Genomic DNA, 20349 nt, shown 5'->3' with positions numbered 1-20349 from the left:
TCTTCTGCCTTTCCTCATTTCCATCAACCGTCGATGACAGATTAGATCCATCCATCTGGGAAGTGGGGGGGAATAAGGCGGGCTAGCCTCTGTCACAGTGCGTTGGCAATTCAAATGCGCAACGGCACAAGACACAAAGGCGTCCACTGTTTCACCGTGCGCAGCACCGCTGCAGCAAGTGCATGGCCATAGGGAGCTGTGAACAATCGATGCATTTTTCTCCGTCTGCGGGCTTAAACGGGGTGAGTGTGCCCTCGGCGGGTGGGACAGTGTGCACTGTACTGCATTTCTGTGAAACTATCTTATCCCGCCTGCTTCGGCCGGTCAGGGATCGGTTTTATGTTGGTTTTTGTCATCAAGCAGTCATATGCGGCGTGTGTGTTTATGTGTATACACGCTGTAGATCGCGTGCTGTCGAGTCGTAAAATGTGACGTTTGTTTTGGGCAGGGTTAGGACGGGGTAAGGGTTTAAGTTTTAAGTAAGCTGTTCCATACATAAAAATTGCCCATAAATTCTTAAACCGGTACAATGATTTACGGTTAAAAGTAAACAGTTATTTTGACCCTATTATTATGAAATAAATTATGACACCAAAATTTGGGAATATTATAAGGCTTTGTTAGATAAAACCAAGCAAAAGTCTTCTGCCTTGAAAGAAATAAAACAAATGATTGATATTTAATGTACCGAAAACAGATCTGCCTTTCAACACTCTGTGGTCTTCATCGCGTGCCTTCCAATACCCTCAATCGGTTCAAAGTCAAACCGTATCGAGTCAATCCCACAACCCACAAGCCGCCCGATTTGCATACAATTGGTGCAAGAAAGTGTATAATGCTCGAGCACCAAAAGTCAGCGAGAAGATCGTGATAAGTCCACCGGGGACTATATTTCACTCTCGACGAATTAGGTTTCGACCGGTGTGCTACGGCTGACCTGCTGACGTGTGTGGGGTTTGTTTATGTCCGTTCGATAGAATCCTTTTCCCAGACAGATCCGATTGAGACGACTGGCTGTTGGAAGTGTGATTCTACGGCCGACTCTAGCTGTTTGCTAGGCTGTTGCCCCGGTGAACGCTCTCCTGCTCGAGTTATTTGATCTGCTTACCATAGCAAGTGTCATTTTTGTTGCCGTTTTCGTTATCTGCCCTGGGGGATAAAACACGTCGAACTTTGCACGTTCGCCTGCCTGCCCGCGAGACGTTCGGAAAGGATTATTTGAATAAATACCACAATTTATAGACCCACTCTCCCGGTGCCTTGCCTATCGGGCAAAAAGGTTGAGTTCGCTTTATGCGACCGATTAGAACACATTGCTGCCCGTGCTGCCGCGAAATAGGTCCCGGTTTATTTAATTAAAGTTCGTCATTAATTGCTTCACTCAGCAACCCCTCACGACGAGTCCAGCCCAGCATTGCTGGCAGTGAAGAAAGCATTATTGATAGATTTTTGCACTCACCGGCTGGTCGAGCGATTATTGCACGGCTTACGCGTGTCCCTCGAAAAGGGGAGGGTGACAGGGGACAGAAAATGATTTAATTAAACGGTTGTAACTTTTCGCATTTCGATGACCGAACCGCCCGGATGAGGAGGGGGGGATTGGGCAGTTGTTACCGAGGCCCGGGCGCCTGCACGGTCACCTGTACGGCAACGGTGCGGCGGACATTGCAATAGCGATAACCTGCTAATCCGTCGTGCGGCGGCACAGGGCGATAAGAAAAGACTGCAACGCTCGGCACGGCAACGAACCCGGCCGGCGGTTTTATCGAACCCGCCTTGGCGCGCATACCGGTGCGCGACAATTATTATTATGCGACGGAACGAGATGTTTAATGCGTTTTCCATCACTCCATCGCCGAGTGGTTGAGGGGAACTGTTGTGGTTTTATGTGACCGGTTTGTTGCAGTGCATTTTGCGACCGCTTGCTACCCCCTGCCCGACAAGTACCTAGGGTGTTGAGCGCAATGCGTGATGGTTGCTAATTAAGCAACTTGTAGCATCCCCGGCCTTAGTGCTGGTTGATACCGATCGGTCAACTGATAGGGAGAAGATGAATTTGTACTGCACTACCTTCCTGGCCTGTACTTACTTTGCAGTCGGCTCATAAAGTTGTACACACTTCCGGTGTGGGGCCGGTTTTTTTAGCTTCTCTTCGCTTTTGAGGGTGTTTGTTGTATTGATGGCCGACTTTAGCCGACCGGCGACACACGTGATACGGGATCCCGACCAATCGAATGGTTGAATTAATGAGATCGAGTGGTTCAACTGCGAGCTGGTTGTTTATTTATGTGCCTAGAATCTTTGAGCAGGATAACGAACGGAAGGATGCTTTAATGGTGCTTTGGGTTCGACTTTGGACAGTGACAAAATGCTTTTATCGGTGAGAACTTCATTCTGCTTAGGAAAGGCAAACCCGCTTATCGCACACTCCCAAACTTGGGCGCACGATTTGCGATTCCGATGCTGACTAATACCTTTCCCTAATGCGCGACCCGGCTGTGCGAGTATTGTGGTTGTAGGTACAGACCAAAAACCGCTTCACCTAACCAAAAGGTAAACCGATAAGCGTTTCGGCTTTTGTGGTTTGATTCTTGGCGCGTTCGTGGCGCTATAAATTTACAATTTAAAGGAATTCATTTTCATTTTCAGCTAATAAAAATGTTTTGCCTTTGTTTTTCAGGGGCGGTCAGATTAAAGTGACCAACGCTAAACGCGTGCGTGCAGCATCACGCCCGGGAGTCGTATTATTTTTAGCTTGCTCTGAGGATACGCCATTTTTGTTGCGTGTTATTCTTCTGTGGTTAAAATTCATGCTGTTATATCAAACAAAGGTGTATGAGAACTAAATGCGGATTTATTAACTTGATATGGAGGATCAATGACATCTAGCGTAGAAAAATACCAGCGTTAGTTACTTTAGAAATTTAATTTTAATGTGTTTGTAACCGAGCATGTTTTTAAATATTATATTCTCTTTCCCATTCAAACTGAAAGAGAATAATGCAGTTTTGTTGTCTATTTTTTCTCATATAATTGGAAAATGAGATGATCATTTATGTCTGCATGGAGTTCTTCAAAATATGTTTTTATCAAGGAAACATCCCCAATCAGTTGGGGCTGTTATGTAAATATTTATGAACAAAAAACGTACGGGCACACCCATTACCATCTGTGCTACATTAGCTCAGGAAAACCGTTTCAACCAGAAAAGCGATCATACGTTTTACGACTTTTCGGGTTGTATTTCATCTCCAAAGCACCGGTTCGGCCGTATTGTATTGTTGTTGTTGTTGTTGTTGTTGTTGTTGTTGTTGTTGTTGTTGTTGTTGTTGTCTTCAATCCCCATCTACAAAAGCCCAATCAAATCCTACTAGTTAAGGAAAGTGTTAAGCATATGTTGAAAAGGTTTCTTTTCTCTCTTCTCCCTATTACACATGCTGCCATTGGGTACGATCGTTATCCTTCCGCTGTGGATCATTCCCATCGCAATAATCACCTAATTCCTGGTTAAGGAAATTGGAAACCGGCCCGTGGGGTAATAAACGCTAGATCGGTGACCGGCCATCATTATCACGTACGACAGAAGCTGTGCGAAATCTGCATAGCAGGTGAGCAGAGCGGAACGCACCGTTTGCCGTTTTACGACCCAAACGCCCTGGCCGATTGTGGATGCGTCCTGGTCGCGACAAGTAATAATCGCACCGCAACCGGGTTCCGGGTCCGATTCCGAGCCGTGGTCGTAAAAACTTGACGCGCGCGCACATAAGGATCAATATCATCGAATATCATGGGGGGCTAGAGAAGCAACGACAGATTTAAGCAGCTTTAATTGGGTGCGGAATGCTAATGGTTGTAAAGTGGGCCCATAAAACAGCAGCAGATTTGTGTTTTTAATGATCAACTTCATTTGTTCCTCCTTAGAAACATTTAAAACAAAAAAAACCTGATAGTTGAATAATCATTTCCGCAGCATGGCAATAATGACGGGTCATAGGGAAGTATTTTGTTGCATTATCCGTTGAGTACGCTTGAAGCATTGCTAATTGTAGTCTTGTGCGTTCGATTTTTGTTGTTTGAAAAGACGTTTCATTTTGCATTCGTTCAAGGATGTCTAGATAAAATGTACTTTTACCCTAAATGCGCAACAAAGCTAGCCGTAAACACCGGAGCTCCCGAATGCCTGCAAATGAGTGCTGCAATATCGAGCCCGGCCTCGGTAGTGCGTAGCTGGAGGAAGGCGCAATCTACAGGTGCGCACTGCAGGGATGCAGTTACACCTTGCTTGCCCAAGAGCTTCTCTGGGAGCTTCCCGCAAAACTGGGTGGGTAGCTGACGCTGGCCCTTAATGGCCACAAATAAGTACCTGATGTACGGTGCTACCATTTTTAGGTGTGCTACTACTGTTCAGATGAATTAATTATACACATCGTGGCGATCGTGGCGATCGTGGTGGTTCGCGATGGTGTTTGCGATGCGTGTTGATAAGTGGTTGCCGAGTGTTGCCGAGTGTGTGTGTGTGTCTGCGCGGAAGACTTTAGATTCCCAGGCAAAAGGACAAAGTAGCGAGTGGAGTGAAACGAGAGCACCCGATCGGTACAACCTTTTTAACACTGAGTTAATGAAGGCTACCGATGGATGGCGGAGGCTATCTTCGGAAGAAATAAATGTCAATTACAAAGAAATTAAACATATTTATCAACAAATTGTTATCCTAATTAAAACATATACGTGTCGTTAATAAAGCATTTATTCTGAAACTGCTACAGGCTAGTGAAACGTATGCTCATTTAACAAAGAAACCAGTATCAGGATGTTGTTTTGAAGCAGCATTGTAGGCAACATATTTAGTTACTCGTTAAAAGACACCTTCCTCGGCCGGTAAAGCCAGGCCCGGCGGGCCGGAGAGTTGGTCCGCTGGTAGTTAATGTATATTTAATTTTATGGTCACACGAGAGGTACTCCAACAGCATCCAGCAGCTTTTGATGGATAGAGTGCATAGAGTGCATAAAATTTACTACAAGACGTGCGACTGCTTCGCGCACGAAGTCACCCTTACCCGGTGCAAGTCACCCGGCCGGGAGAAGGTGTTCGTACGGTGTAGGTCTTACACCTGTCCTGAAAAGAAGTACCAGTTGGTCTGGCCTCGTCCTGTCCCTCTCTCTATCTCTGTTTGTCTCTGTCTGTCTCTCACTTCCCATGTGACGGATTCCCCCGGAACGGACGGATGGACGTACATACGCACGATAAGATGTGGGCTAGGCACTGTAATTAATTACGAAATTCTCGTGCAATGTACCGATCCGGCTACATTGCAGCAGCCACGGACCACGGTGTAGCCGAATGGAGTGATACAAAAACAACAACAACAACAACAACAAAACACGCCAAGAAAACAAGGGTAAGCATCGCGCTGTCTCTTGGGTTGCGTCGCCGCGAAGAGATCACGATTTGTTTTCCCAGGTTGTCGAGATTTATAAGTAATTAATACCTTCACTCGAACGGCGCATTTCGAGTGTCGGTTGCGGTGACTGTAAATGGTCAGTCCCGAGACGCATGGCCTTCGCAGCTTGGGGCCGATGTAATAGGCCCGCTCGAGGCCCGGGTGCGTACCCACTGTACACTTGCGCCCGGGAAAAGCGCGCTGAAAACCATTGGAATGCAAAACATTGCCTATTTCTGCAAATGTCCAAGAACAACAACACCCCGTCTCCTCGGGATGTCACCTACCGATCGGTTAAGGGAAGCAAGGAAAGGCTGGTATGTAGCAGGCACATAAAAAAGGGCAGCGAAACAACTGTCACTGACGCGCGGTACAACATTTCTCAGCATTGTAACCCGAAGCCATCCAGCGTGTGTTCGAAGGTGACAGTTTGCGTCGTGATGCTTGTTATCCCACCGTTTGACGAGTGGCTGCATCGTGTTGATTTCAAGCGCGGTACAATACGGTTCTGCGGTGGGAAACTGTGAGTTTAATAGACGAGCTAGGTGGAAAGCTAGCAGAAGGGCAGCTTTTTGAGTTCGCTGTATGAGCTAAAGCTGTGATCTTTGCGACATTGCACTTTGGAACATGTATAAAATACTTCGGGACATCAGCTGTACTTGTGGATCAAGATGTTCTTTAAATCTCCAACAGCTGATATTATTACAGGAAGTTGTTGAACGCAGAAATAATATTACATATATGAGGCAGTCTGAAGTTAACTTTCTTTGTCATATAGCTGTTCTTAATTGATACACTCACCTGTAGAACATAAAAGGCGAAAGAGACCCACGAGGTCCAAAACCTCTATAATTCTACAAAAACACTAACAACAACCTGTAGAACATTTATTGATTCATCGCATCAGTTTAGCTCTTACTGGAAAAAACAGAATCTAATTGTAACTCAAGAGTTGTCTCAAGTACATGCAAAAGTAAGATCCTTACAATTCTGACATGTTTTTCTGTTGGAGCTCACTATAGAAACATCTGATTCTGATAACTTTCTTCTATTTGGCGTAACGTCCTACGAGGATATGCCAGCCTAAACAGGCTTTCGAGACCATAATTCATTACCACGCAGTCAGATAGTCAGTCCTTGCTAAGAGAGTACGAGCCATTCGAAACTTGAACCCTTGATGGTCATGTTATTGAGTCGTTCGAGTTAACGACTGTACCACGGGACAGCCCCTGATAACATAGACGATGGTGAATATCTGCTTAGTTTTAATTCAATCACTTGATAGTTTATTAGGTTGATAATAACATCATTACTTGAATACACATGTTCGATAGAAGTTATGTTTTGCGAGAGTAATTTTTACTCAAGAAAAATGCCTTCTGGATGTTTTATTATGTTTAAGGTTACATAGCCAGAATATTGTGCGCTTTCTTTCCTAAAAATAGTGATAGCTGCCTAATTCCAATGTATTTTAATATTTCAGTTGCCTGTTTTTCCTCTTGGCATTTTCTGAAGTTTTTGTAATAGGTCCACAATATTCACACTTCTCTTTTTACAGTGGAAACGATAAAGGGATTCTAATACATTTACTATGTCAAGTGATCGCACTTGAACTGCTGGTCTGGAAGCTCTCACCTTTCTAAAAATTGTGTTGCAATTTGATGTCAGGGAATACGGAGCGTTAAAATTCCTGCAAATACAATTCACTACATGAAGAGTCCAGACAGTCTGCCAAATGCATTAAATGCTCATTGCTTACGCAATAAAAGAGGAATTTCACAGAATGTTCTACCAAACCTTTGCAGACTTCCCAAACCATTGCAAAGCGTTACAGTCAACAAAAACATCAAACCTCAACCCCGAACAGAAGTATTCGTTCAAATTAAAATTCATCACAGCAACGCTCAACGATAAAAACAAATAAAAGTGTATTAATTGAGCCCAAAGTGCAGTAGCTGGTTCGGAGCCACCGAATCGTCCGAAATGCCCGCGAAAAAGGGAAGCTGCTGCTTTGCCGATCCCATGACTCAGCAGCAACAGCGATCGACCGGCGAACCCTGAAGGGCTACGGTTTGAAAGTGAACGATCCGTGTTGCGTTTTGCCTTAGGATTGCGGTTTCGCGCCATTAATGCATCCCCCAGTTGATGGCCAGTCTCATTTGCGCCTATATATTTTTTTTCTGTTGTTGTTGAAGCTGTTTTTGCTGTTAGTACTGTGTCGTTTCGGTTGGACAGTTTCACCACTAGCGGGCACGACGGTGCAATTGCAACTGCGCGTTCGCGCCATCAATATTTATGACACGCGGTACTGGCTCGGTCCCTGCAGCCCTGTCTCGTGTTTGTGAACTGTACCAGTATTGCACCTATGCCCATGATGACCGGTTTTTCGGGAGCCTAGTGGCTAGTGTGGCCACTTCCTTTTTTACTTCCCCCTCTTCTCCTTCTGCTTCCTGCTGCCCGTACGTCTGTGAGAATGAGTCGAGCTGCCTGGATTGTTGTGCGTTTTGCTGGCAAGTTGAAGCGTTTGCTCGCGGATTGCTTGTCATTAAAATTTAATAATCCGGCTCCCCCAAGGGACTAACTCCCGGAGTCGTTTCGCTACTAGCTTTGTTGTTGTTGTTGTGGTGTGCAGCGAGTTTTGTTTTCCTTTCTACCAATTTTTTATTCCTTTGCCTAGACGCGGTTCTGGCTCGTTATTTGTTTGGACGGTTTGTTCGATGCGGTGGTTCGCTTCCCTTTCCGCAATTGACCACTTAGTGCTGCTAATGGCTGGCAGCGCAACGATTAACTTCGAGGTAGAACGTAGTATTATGCGAAGGTGAGAGGCAAAAAAACACCAACAAACACGGGAGGAAAAAGTAGGAAATTTGTTACCTATACAAGCGTTCGCCGAGACGAAAGAACGCGGAAAGTAAATTATGCTCTCGACCAGTGTCTTTCCCCGGCTGTCAGTGGCGGCACTTTCTACGCTCTTCGCCCACCCTGCGTGTGGAAACCGCTTTAAGAAAGGAAGGAAACGATCACGTTTGTATTCTAAAACACATTAATATATTCATGACAGGGCGGATGAAACAGGTGACGTGCCAGTGATCGAATTAAAATATAACCCCTCTTGCACTGAGGTGATTCATTTTTCAAACGTTTCTGTCTTCCGAAACCCACGCGCTTCATGTGCCCCTTGTACACTGGCTAAGCTTCCACCGGACCGCGAAAGGATAATGAATGGTACGAATCTAATTTGGCTAAGCAATGCGCATCCATTGTACAAGTGTTTTGTTTTTCCATTTTTCACCCATCTACGGGTGGTTCTAGACTTGGGCAGAGGCATTGTGCGTGCCAGGTTCGACCTGTACCGACTAATTAAAAATTATGCGTGATTCGGTACAGCCTGTTACCCCACGTTTCCTTCCCAGCGCATGTCCGTCTGTCGACCGGGATTTTGGAGTACGCATTATACAGCACATTATGCATTCAATTCATTTATTATCTTCACCGCCGGCACTCGACTTTTGTTTCCAACTTGTTGATTTGTGAAATCATATTTTAGATATGCGCGAGGTAGTGTGGAGAAGAATTTCTTTTTCGTATTTCGTGTTTTGCTTTGCTTTGTTGAAGATTGTTTTTGTGCTCGAAGGTGAGGAATTTAATTACATGTTACCGAAGGTTAGTGCCGTTTGACGTGCGTCATGACTCATGAGGGGGTGCCGTTTGACAGTGTCGACCAGCTGGAAGATTCTACACGGTATGAATGGCCTGCGTTGCAGTTAGCGGACGCAATCTGAACCGGAATGAGTTATTTGGGTTGTGAATTATTGCTTCTGGAGGAGGTTGTATAAATTTGTTTGTATTTGGGATTTAGCGGAAGTGTAAATTAACTCAGAAGATTACTGCTTTGTGTTTTTTTAAAAAGCATCAATTTCGGGTTGAGTGTGTTGGGCGTAATAGGAAATAATTATATGCAGTGCTTCAGGAAAGTACTTCATTAAAACGCTTGATCTTTTTTTCAATAGAAAAGATAGTAGAGATAAGTCTACCACATATGTATCTGAAAGTATATGAAATTTAAAAAATAATACTTATACTACAAACTCATAATACATTATGATGAATCTATGAAAAGTAAAAATTGAAATTAAACAAAAGGTATTTTTCGTATTTCACTGCAAATTTAAAATTCTGCTAAATTGACGGGTTCTGTATCCCTAGTGTTAATCAACAACTAAACCTATGCCTAGTATTAATTTTGATTTCTAAAGCTACGCACTGCTCTAATTATGAACACCGTTGTAGTTATCAAGTCGCGCGACTTTAATAACATCTCCTTTATATGTTCGATTGCTAAATGGGCCGAGCACACATATCTACTATGGATAAACCAATAAGTTACTGCTATATAAATCACAGTTAGGCTAATTGAACTTATGCTGCTAAGTGATCTGCGCATAAGATCATGCATTAAAAAATATCTTATTTAGAGCAATAGAAACATCAAAAAATACAAAGAAAAATGATCCGGTCGGAGTTCACTACCACCCTACCGATTGCCTAAACACTTGAAAACCGTAAACCGGGTGTGCCCTTTTGTCCCCAGTATACTTAGAGGTTTCATCAACGCTCCAAGCAAGTGAGGAAGGCTTACTTGCCAGAGGTGCGCGCAAAGCAATGACGGAGAATGTGAAATATGTGTTTAATGTGTCTTCTCACATTCACTACTAACGGTTGACTCCGGACGATTCTATACAGTCCGGACGATTCAGGACGATTCCACCCGATTCCAATCGATTCCCACGATTCTGGATGATTTCGATCGATTCCAGCCGATTCTGGTCGATTCCGGTCGATTACGACGATTCCACACGATTCCGGATGATTTCGGATGAATCCGGTGGAGCTGGCCATCTCTAATCCATCTCTAAGCCATCTCTCTGGAGTCGGAATCGGAATCATACTTGTCACAACTGGATCGGAACCGTGGGTGCGATCCGGAGAATCCATCTCTAATGTAAATCTTATCCAATTTCAGAATCATGTGCTATCTAACATCTACAATATGCGCTCTTTGATAGTTACAGTTTTGCAACAGTTTTTGACATGTTTTGAACAGTTTTCAACAGCGCTTTGGTAAATTTATTGGCTCTTTGGCTAAATTTGATGAATCAATCGTTTAAACAACGTTGGGACGATATCAATGAATCGTAATAAAGGTTTTAAGCTATTTGATAAACAAGCAATATTTTTTGAATTCGAGAAACAGCCTTCACACAGACACACACACACACCCGTACACATTTCCTTCCGTATGAAAGCTGAGTTGAGCTCGGCCAAAAAACCCGCGCTCCCCAACCCGGCAATTGGCACGTTAAAGGCAAATTTTTAATTAACATCCAAATGCAAAGTAAAACCACCCAAGCCACATTACCATTTTAATCGACATCGTGCCTCGGCCGCGCTCATGTTTTCGGCTTGTTCGAACATCGTGTCATTAGACCGGCATGAGCATCGTTGCACCGTCCGCGCGCGAAGGTCAAGCCATATTGGGAAGGGTATCGGGCCGGGTTCGTGCCCGGGCACCTGGTTGACCAATAATTTTTAACTACTACATTTCGGCTCGTGTGTACGTTTGTTGGGGCGAAGAAAAAAAACGCAATGATAAAAACAAAACATTAAACCACTAATAAAAGAAGCCCGTCATTTTGCAATCGACATAACTGGTGGATTGTATAAAAAAGGGAACGGGAGAGGGGCGAGGCTTGAAGCTTGCAGCATTGCATTGCGATTGCGTTTATTCCCCCTCACTCTCCCAACCCCAGCGAACCCAAATCAGGCTCTCATTTTCACGTCATAATATTGTTTTATTTATTGCACAATGATGCAGCACCGACCGGCAGGATGTCCCGAGCCAGGACTGCCAGGGGTAGTAAGGCAGCGCGCGATCGACCGAAGGGACAGCCGGTATTTTAAAAATAGACATCTCCACTAGCTCGCGCGCACACACAATCGTAACATAAATCAGTCTCATAAAACGCCAGACAATAAACCGCTCGTTGTCACTGCGGTAAATAGCGAAAAAAAGAAAGACAGAATTGCACACTGTTTGCAAATACTTTGTGCATCGGTTTTGTATCACCGTGTGTGTGTGCTTGTTCTGTTGCAAGTGTACAGTACTCATTTCTCCCTTCGTCGTCCTTTAGCCCACCTCTATTCGCTGCTCTAGCGTAATTGTCTGCCCCGTTCTGTGCGTTGTAATGTGTGGCTGTATGTGCACGAATATTATGCCAATCGCGGAACGCACAATGCACTCGCTAATACTCACGCACGCAACAGTATCCGGTGTCACACTGGGAAAAGGGAATAAGTAAAGGTTGAAAGGGGGGAGAGGAAGGGAATGGGAGGAAAGTGCACATAAATTTTACGGTTAATGGGAATGCAAATTTTTGATTCGTGAAATGCAAAAAAAAAACAAAAAAAAACATTCTTTCAAACGGGTTATGCTACTCTGTTAGTTGTAGGGTTATGATAGCTTTGTGTGAGTTGGGTTTTCATTTTCACCCTTTTGCTTGAGGGATTTGCTCTCTGTCATTTCTTTTTTCTCTCTTTCTCTCTCTTGCTCTCTCTCTCACACACACACTTTTTGTATATTGACGTTATCTGAATCGCTTAATCAAAACTGCACAAAGTGTAACTATCTTGCAGTCAAAGAGCAAAAGGTCATGGTTAGGGAGCAGGTTCGTACCTGCGGTCTGTTGTTTCCGATGGAACTGGATAGGGATAGAGCTCGCCAGGGAGCTTAGGGTGTCCAATTGTTGTTTTATAAGAGAATGTTTGACTTTCTTCTCAGGCTTATGTTGTTGATTTTTGATAATGTAATAATAATAATTTTGTAATGTTTTACCTCTTGATGGTCATCTCCTTTATGCGGATGATATCAAAATCTTTTTACCTGTGTCTTCTTCTTCTGATTGTCTGAGACTTCAGCATTACCTCAATGCTTTTGCTCATTGGTGTTCATCCAATTTACTTCGCCTGTGTCCCGAAAAATGTTCTGTTATTTCTTTCTCTCACTCTCTTTCTCCTATTTTATTTAACTATACTCTCTCTAGCGCTTCCCTCTCTCGTGCTATGTCCATCCGTGACCTTGGTATTATACTTGACTGTCGTCTTAACTTTAAACTGCAGCTTGATGAGGTGCTACTAAAAGCAAATCGAACCCTTGGGTTTATCTTACGTTTTACCTCTATTTTTAGAGATCAAAGCATCCTAAGAATCGTTTATTGTGCTTTGGTAAGGCCTATTCTTGAATATGCAAGTATCATCTGGAATCCTCCCACTATTGATGGCTGTTCGAGAATTGAAAGCATTCAGCGCCTCTTTACCAGGATTGCCTTTCGTCGTTTGTTCGGTGCTGCCTCACTACCTCCCTATGAAACGCGATTGCAGTTATTCAATCTTCACTCCTTAAGCTTCCGCCGCCAAGTGTTTCAGGCTTGTTTTATTGGTGGCTTATTACTTTCTGCTACTGATGCTCCTGATTTACTCTCGTCCATCTCGCTGTATGTTCCCTCTCGTTCTCTTCGTCCACGTGATCCTCTGTCAATTGAAACACGTCATACTCTTTATACTTTCAATGACCCTCTTCTGTCCTGTTTCAGGTTGTTTAACCACTTTTACTATCTCTTTGATTTCGACTCCTCTCTTAACTCTTTCCGTAACCGTATTTTTTCTTCTAATTCCCTTTAATTATTCTCCTTAGTTTTCTATTACTCTCTTTTTTTTTTGTTTTTGTTAAGTTTATGATAGTCTCTACGCTCTACTCTTGTTTTTTTTTTCTTTTCTTTTTTGCTAGGTCAAGACTAGGTTAGTTAGGCTTAGTTTTTCATGAATTATTTTGTTTATTTGTTAGTATTAAATTAGTTTTAAGTCTATTATATTTAGCCTTGATGGCGGATATTGTATTAAATAAATGTAATGAAATGAAATGAAATGAAATGAAATACTAAAACTACATACAATTATCTTTTTGTTATATTGACATGTTTTTCCCTTATTTAATGTGATATACAAATTTTATGTATTTTTTATTAGTTTCTTTCATCAAGCTTATTCGCTTTGCATGTGTGTATGCCATCATCCTCTGTGACCGTTTTTTCGATTCTCGCAGCGCATCATTTCTTCGACGCGATCCTGCTCTTCCCACGTTCCAGGCCTTTCCCGCGTGTAGAAAGTTCTGGGAAAGTGTTGTCCTTTGCGCAAGGAAGAATCAACCACACATCTACACAACACACTCAAAAAAAAGCAAAACTGGTCAGCAGCCACCAATCTGCTGCTGTACGCACGTACACGGCAGGAAACCTGCATTCCTTCTCCTGCATAAATCATGCCACCAAGCATTCCCCCCGATCCCATGCGGTTCGTCGCTTACATCCTCGCCAGTGCGTTTGAATCCTTTACGCGCATACAAATACAGCGGAACATCCGATTCGGGATCTGCTTTTTTTGCTTCTTGACCGTCCCTTCCTGCAGCCTATGTTCATGTCGTCGTCGTTACACAAAACTCCAGCCAAAGTGAATCGAAAACTGGATGGCACTCGAGGGACTAGAGTACGATCGAAGCACGGGAAAAGGATCTTGCGTCGTTGCAAGAAAGAGAGAGAGCGAAAGAGAGAGAGGGGTAAAGCATCTCACGCTGGCTGCGGGTACCGCGGGATTCGGGCGGGGAACAAAAAAGGAAAGTAAACCCCTTAAAAATTTCACCTTTCGACTTGCGGGACCCGTCGTTGACAGCGCTGGGCACCGACCCGAAGACCGACCGAAACACGCGCAGGGCGCAAGGGCGGCCGAACACGGGCGAAGGGGTAGGTCTCTTCCTGCGCGAGTCTGCGTGAGAATGAGGACAAAGGAAAGGTTTATCTTTGATTGAGAGCAGCTGTTCTTTGCCCGATCGAGGAGTGGGGGGTTGCATTCAGGCCGAACTTCTTATTAGTCGTAACGACGTGAAATTACAGTGCCGTTCACGTGGGCTGCGCTGCAATGTGCACAGGTTCCGCGCTGCCCCGCCGGTGCTGATGACAACCTGGCGGCGCAGGACAAATAAAACAAGAAAAGGAAACTCCATCAGGACGAACGCGGTCAACGGTGCTGTTGTTGCTGCTGCTGCTGATGATGATGGTTTCAACGTTGACCGGTTCTTTTCTTTTCTCCATTCGCTCCTCCAGCTCTCGATCGCTATTTTCCGTCCCGCGAAACCAAACGGCACGCTTAGCCGCTCCAATTTTTTCTCCCATCGCCCGGGCGCCACAGCGAACGCAAATGCAACGAGCGCACGCGGGGTTATTAAGTTAATCATAGAAATAAGACCCCATGCTAGGCGCAAACGCGTCGGCGCCGAAAGGCGAATCGATCGCCACGCAGGCGATCGCATCTGTTGCTCATGTGTGTCCTGATGAAGGGCACGCTGAAAGCATGTTACATGAGCGCGGATGGGGTGCATGAGGATTATGATGTGATGTGCCGGTGGAAAATGGTCGCACGGAAAGATGAGCGATCGAATCGTTCAGGTGGACGAAACGGAAACTAATCGCGTTATGAAGGAAATGCGTTACGTCAGATCGCGTTGTCAGTTTGAGAATCAACAGTTACGGTTGGATGCGTTTTTGGAAATGCGGCATAAATTATGAATTTATAATGTTCTGCTGTACGATCCAATACAAAAGAGATTATTGGATTATTATATCCATATCAAGCCTTTATACTGCTCAGAGATAAATGTAAGGTAAAAGATGTTACAAATGTTGGCGAACACGTTGAAGAGCATTAAAGTCAGAATACGCATAGTATTTTAAATTTTTTGTTCTTTTCAAAAAGGATGTACTATTTTTTCTTTACTGTTGTAACAATATTCTCACACCACACTTTAACCCGCTTAAACAATTCATTCTTGTGAGCTATAGGGGAAAATTATCTTACAAAATGCCAGGCACCTTACAAAAAAGGCACCTTTTAAGTCATTTTTTGACATTTTGAGCCATTTAGAAATTATCTCATAATCAAGACAATATATGTCATGATCAAGTAAACTCAATACTATGCTAGTGAGATTATTACCACTGAGAATACTGCATGATACTGGCACCTTGCCCAGTCGATATGTCGTTTGTCGATCGTTGAAGTTTCTTGACCTTGCATGTATTGAAGCAGATATTGAAGCAATCTTTGTTTGCTGATGTCACAGACAGCATCAGTCAAGCAGCCTATTTTGATTTGCTGTATACTAACGTTGATGCTCCCAGCTTCGACACTAATGCTGCTATCACTGCGTTATCCGTATCCGTTGACATCTCTCTGCCATCATTAATCGGAAGTTTCTTCGGCAAGAAAAGAGCTGCAGCTTTCATACTCTCTTGGGTCACACCAAATTTCCCGCGCTGTACTTATTCGCTATAAAGATACTCTTGTTCCTGTGCTGACCACAATTTCCAACAAGTCTTTGCAGCAGACAAGCTTCCCTCAGCGCAGTATTCAAACCGCAGTATCGAAACTAAACTGATGTCATTGCTGATGTTTTGTCATACTTCAATCGATAACGTAAAACAAGTAGACGATCCACTCATCGTTTTCTGCACCATTCACACACTAATCGGAAGCAACACAAGGCAGCATACTCGGATCATTGCAGTTTCATTAGTTTCATGAGCTCCCAAACTGCTTAAAATCATTGTAGGCAGACGATTTGACCGATCACCGGTATCTGATATTGCTGAATGTGTTGCTCTTCAAAACTGTTCGTCTAATATTTTAACTTGGTGTTCTGTAAATCAGATGAGTGTCAACGTACACAAATGTTCTATTATCACGGGTTTGAGGAAAAGATCGTCTGTTTTATTTGACTTTACATTATCCGCTTCATTTGTTAGGATTTGTCTTACGTGTTGGAAAAAAAACTTTAGTGATCCGCATTCATGTAAATCCTCGTATTGTGCTATCGTTATATCAGTTATAGAATTTTCCTCTCTAATATACAAAGTTTAACGGCTAAAATCAGAATCAATCCAAAGGCTGTGGTACCGTCTAAGTTGGTCTCGTAACGCTACTTACCCCTGCTACCGTGCTAGATGCATACTTTTTGGACTTCAATTCTTCGAACGCAGGCGAATGATGGCTCAGTACATTTTATTCTTACATAAGCTCATTAACGGCTTCATTGACGCCCGTCCATTCTCGAAAAATTCATTTTCAGGGCCCTGTCAGGAGTTTAAGGTCACGAGCGCTATTTAGCTCTGAATTCAGGACGTTGGAATTTGACTCCAAAGATCCATTACAGATTCTAATGATAAATTCATATAGCTTTCTAAATAACACTGTCGATCTCAACGATTGTGTAAATAATCTTTAAGTGACACTTTGAGGCACATGTTGACGATCCGAAGCCTTAAGTTATTTATTTATTGTTATATTCGTCTGCCTTAACTACATGTTTGTAATTCGTTTTCTATGATGTTTATTTCAGTTAGATCCAATGTTCGCCAGTCTAGGCTAGATGACATTAGCAATAAACAAAAATAATGATAATAATAAATAGTGTGGCCTTTTTGTGTTAATTTTTCACAGTTAAATATCACACCAAGCGCAAATTGCAAACGCAAATTATTAATTGAAGCAAATTGCGAACTCATTATATACTAAGTTGATAAAATTTACATAGAAAATGTTTGTGTCCAAATTAAATCTCTACTGCTTCTATTGATGTCACAGACGGATCACGAGACATCAACATTATTATGCCTGATGTCGCGTCATGGACTAGTTGGTCCTGTAAAAAAGTCGTTTTACTAATCGTACTGCAATAATGCAATTCCGATACTTACCTTTCTATCAAACAAACGTCAGCAATGAAACCGAGAAAAAAATCAAACACAAATTACCCTGAGCCATGATTTATCAATTATTTTTCATGAGCATAAAATTTTGAAGCCCATTTGGCTACAATTTGTGCATCAAAACCCCAAGTAAAGCTCTTTCGATTCTGCACGCAATGCGCAGCTCACCCCAGCATACGACACTGCGATCGTGTGTCTCCGATCATCGACCCAGGCACGACTTTCTTTGGTGGCAATTTTCGGTAAAAGTGACCCCACTGGTGAACCGGCCCACAACGCGATCGAAAAGGCTGCACCTGTTTGCTGGTGGGATACATTTTTCATTTTGGGTTGTTGACTGCTCCATACACAACCACAAACGTACTGCAGTTTCTCCCTTTTTTGGCGTTCAGCGTAGGTTGCTGCAGTCGTTTTTCACTTTGCCATCAATAAAGTAAAAGATGCAGGCAGCGGCAGCAACAGCAGCAGCAGCAGGATGCAACAATTCAGGACGCTTTGACCAATGGGTTCTGCATAATCAGGCTACTCGATCGAGAAAACCACTTTTTTTACCAAACTGCACCTCGTTCTCCGCTTTCCTTGTGCTCCAGTTCACCAGGACATCGTGCGTGTGTGTGAATGGGAAGCGGGATTCGGTGAAAGCGACTGCACTGCGTTTCGTGAGAGGATCACAAATTTCGGTCAACTGCAAGCCTTTCCTTGCGCCGGACGGGATTGCTTTCCTGCTTACGGTAAATGCAGTTGTTTACGAGATCGCGAGAGAATCTTGCACAGTACGCAGCGTGTGCATCTTGGGACGGTTTCGCTGCCCGCATTCGCAAGTCTGTCGTTTTCATTCTTCATCCGTATTTGGTTGCGTTGGTGGGGAGTTTTTGTGTATTGCTCTTGCTTTAAATTTCGAGCCGTAGAATTTGCAACCGGACCATACTGGGGCAAATGTAGGATACGGGAATAAAATAAATCGCACACACACACACCGGAAGGAATTGGTACAGCGCAGGAAAGCAATAAAAAACGCACTGGTGTGGTATAAAATAATGACCAGCCCGAAACGGACAAGGCTCGGAATAAAACTGGGTGAGATTCGTTTTACTTTCCGTTTTTGGGGTTTTCGGCATCGTCGCTTGGAGAGACGCAGGGGCAGGCCAGATTTCTTTGCGCGAGGCGGTAGGCGGACGAACGGAGCTTCTGCTCCGAAGGTAAATGAACCGGTGGGCAGCTGCTACTGCCATGATCGTTGGCGAGGCGAACATTTTACCAGAAAGAAAGGAACTGACCCCTTTGGAGGGTGTGGTAGGCTGTAGCATACTTTTGACCTAAATTTTCGCCCTACCTGGAGGTAAGTTTCGGTGCATCTGCGACGCTACGGCTGCAGAATGGAGCATTCTGTTTTGGCTGGAACGGGCAAAGCAACACCATTCGGGGGATATTGTTTGTAAAAAGCTGCTTAAAACGAGCTGATCCTATTGGAATATTGCAGCAAACGAGCTCTTGAAAAGACATTAAAATCAAGTGTTGGTCGAGTCGATCGACAGCATCAGCAAACGACACTTGAAAACGTAACCCTAAACCGGGCGACGTGCGTACGCTGACCCCTTGCCCTCTTCGCACCAGTTTTTCGGTGACGAAACTCTAATTGACAGTTTTTTTTCGAGCTAGTGACCGTACCAGCAGCCTCCACGCTGTTCCCATCCCACTGCAAACGTACGCGGAGAAGAGGAAGAGAAATGAACAAAAAGTTGTGTTAAAATTCAGCGTTTGCTCGTTTAATTAAATGTTTATTTTGGCGCCCACGGTATGCTTCGAGCGGGACGTGTGACACAGCCGACGCTGGATTGGGGAAGGCATTGAGCCGAGCTTTGCGCCCGTCATCGGCCATCGGACGGGCCAAAAGGGCACCGACGCGTGGTGTTGCAGTGCGAGAGGGCAGTGTGTGACGGAGGTGTCCCTTCCAACACATCCCCAAACGGTGGGAGCGTGTGGTTGGCCGATGAGACGGTGTGGTGTAAGACATTTAAATAGACACCCCAAAAAAAACCCCCGTTAGGAGATTGTGGTGTTTTGGAAAGAGGGTGCTCAGTCAGGGTGGGCGTTCGTGGAGCTACAAATGAGGTTTCGTGTAAGTGAAATGTCTTTTTAATAGATCTTGCACGATACGGTAGGATAGGGGAAGCGAAAGGAAGGGAAAGCACCTTTGCAGGCGACATAAGTGAGCATTACAAACACGCGACAGGCTTATCGCGTGGGCAGTCAAGACAGTTTGTTTCAAAATGTGACGATCGATGGTAGGGGATTATGAAGCGTTTTCATCACATGAGCTTGATTATTTCAGGCATTCGCATGGATTAACTCTTCTATTCAATGAATGACGGTTTAACCGTAGAGTTGGCAACCAGATTAACATACGTAAGTTGGCAACCGACATACCCGGGTATTGCACACGTTTTGACGCAAAAAATTAACGGTTTTCATAGGTAAACAATGCTTTCTATATTTTAATGCTGTAAGCAAGTAATCTCGACCATATATTCTCTTCTATTTCATTTATTCATTACGTGTTTTTCATTTTATGATAAATTCAACGGTCAAATTGAAATTTGGAATCGCTTGAATTTGACTCGAAAATAAGCACAATACGAAAAGAGGAAGAAGAGAAACGTCATTCGCCATACAAAATGTATGGAATACCCGGGTATGCTGGTTGCCAACTTATGTGGTAAAGTTTAAAAAAAATCAAAATAAAATACTTACAGAAAAAATCCGAAATTAAAAGTTGGGAGGCTACGGAAAATTTTAGGTCAATATCAAAAGTTATTTCAGTTTAAAGTTAAAAAATATACCCGTGTATCCGGTTGCCAACTTAAAGGTTAATACACTTCAAATGTTAATGTTATTTGCTAGTGCGAATATATTCGTTGCGTTTTGAAGCGATTTTGGGTACCTTTTCCAGGAAAAAGTGGTAATTTGTTCATGGAGAGAAATATGTTGAATCTCTTTATACTACTTTTACTTACCTTCAGAGTAACATTAACAGC

The sequence above is a fragment of the Anopheles gambiae genome, chromosome 2 (assembly GCF_943734735.2).
Source record: "Anopheles gambiae chromosome 2, idAnoGambNW_F1_1, whole genome shotgun sequence".
Taxonomy (NCBI): domain Eukaryota; kingdom Metazoa; phylum Arthropoda; class Insecta; order Diptera; family Culicidae; genus Anopheles; species Anopheles gambiae.
The sequence above is the reverse complement of the archived record's forward strand: the minus strand, read 5'-3'. Positions refer to the sequence as shown.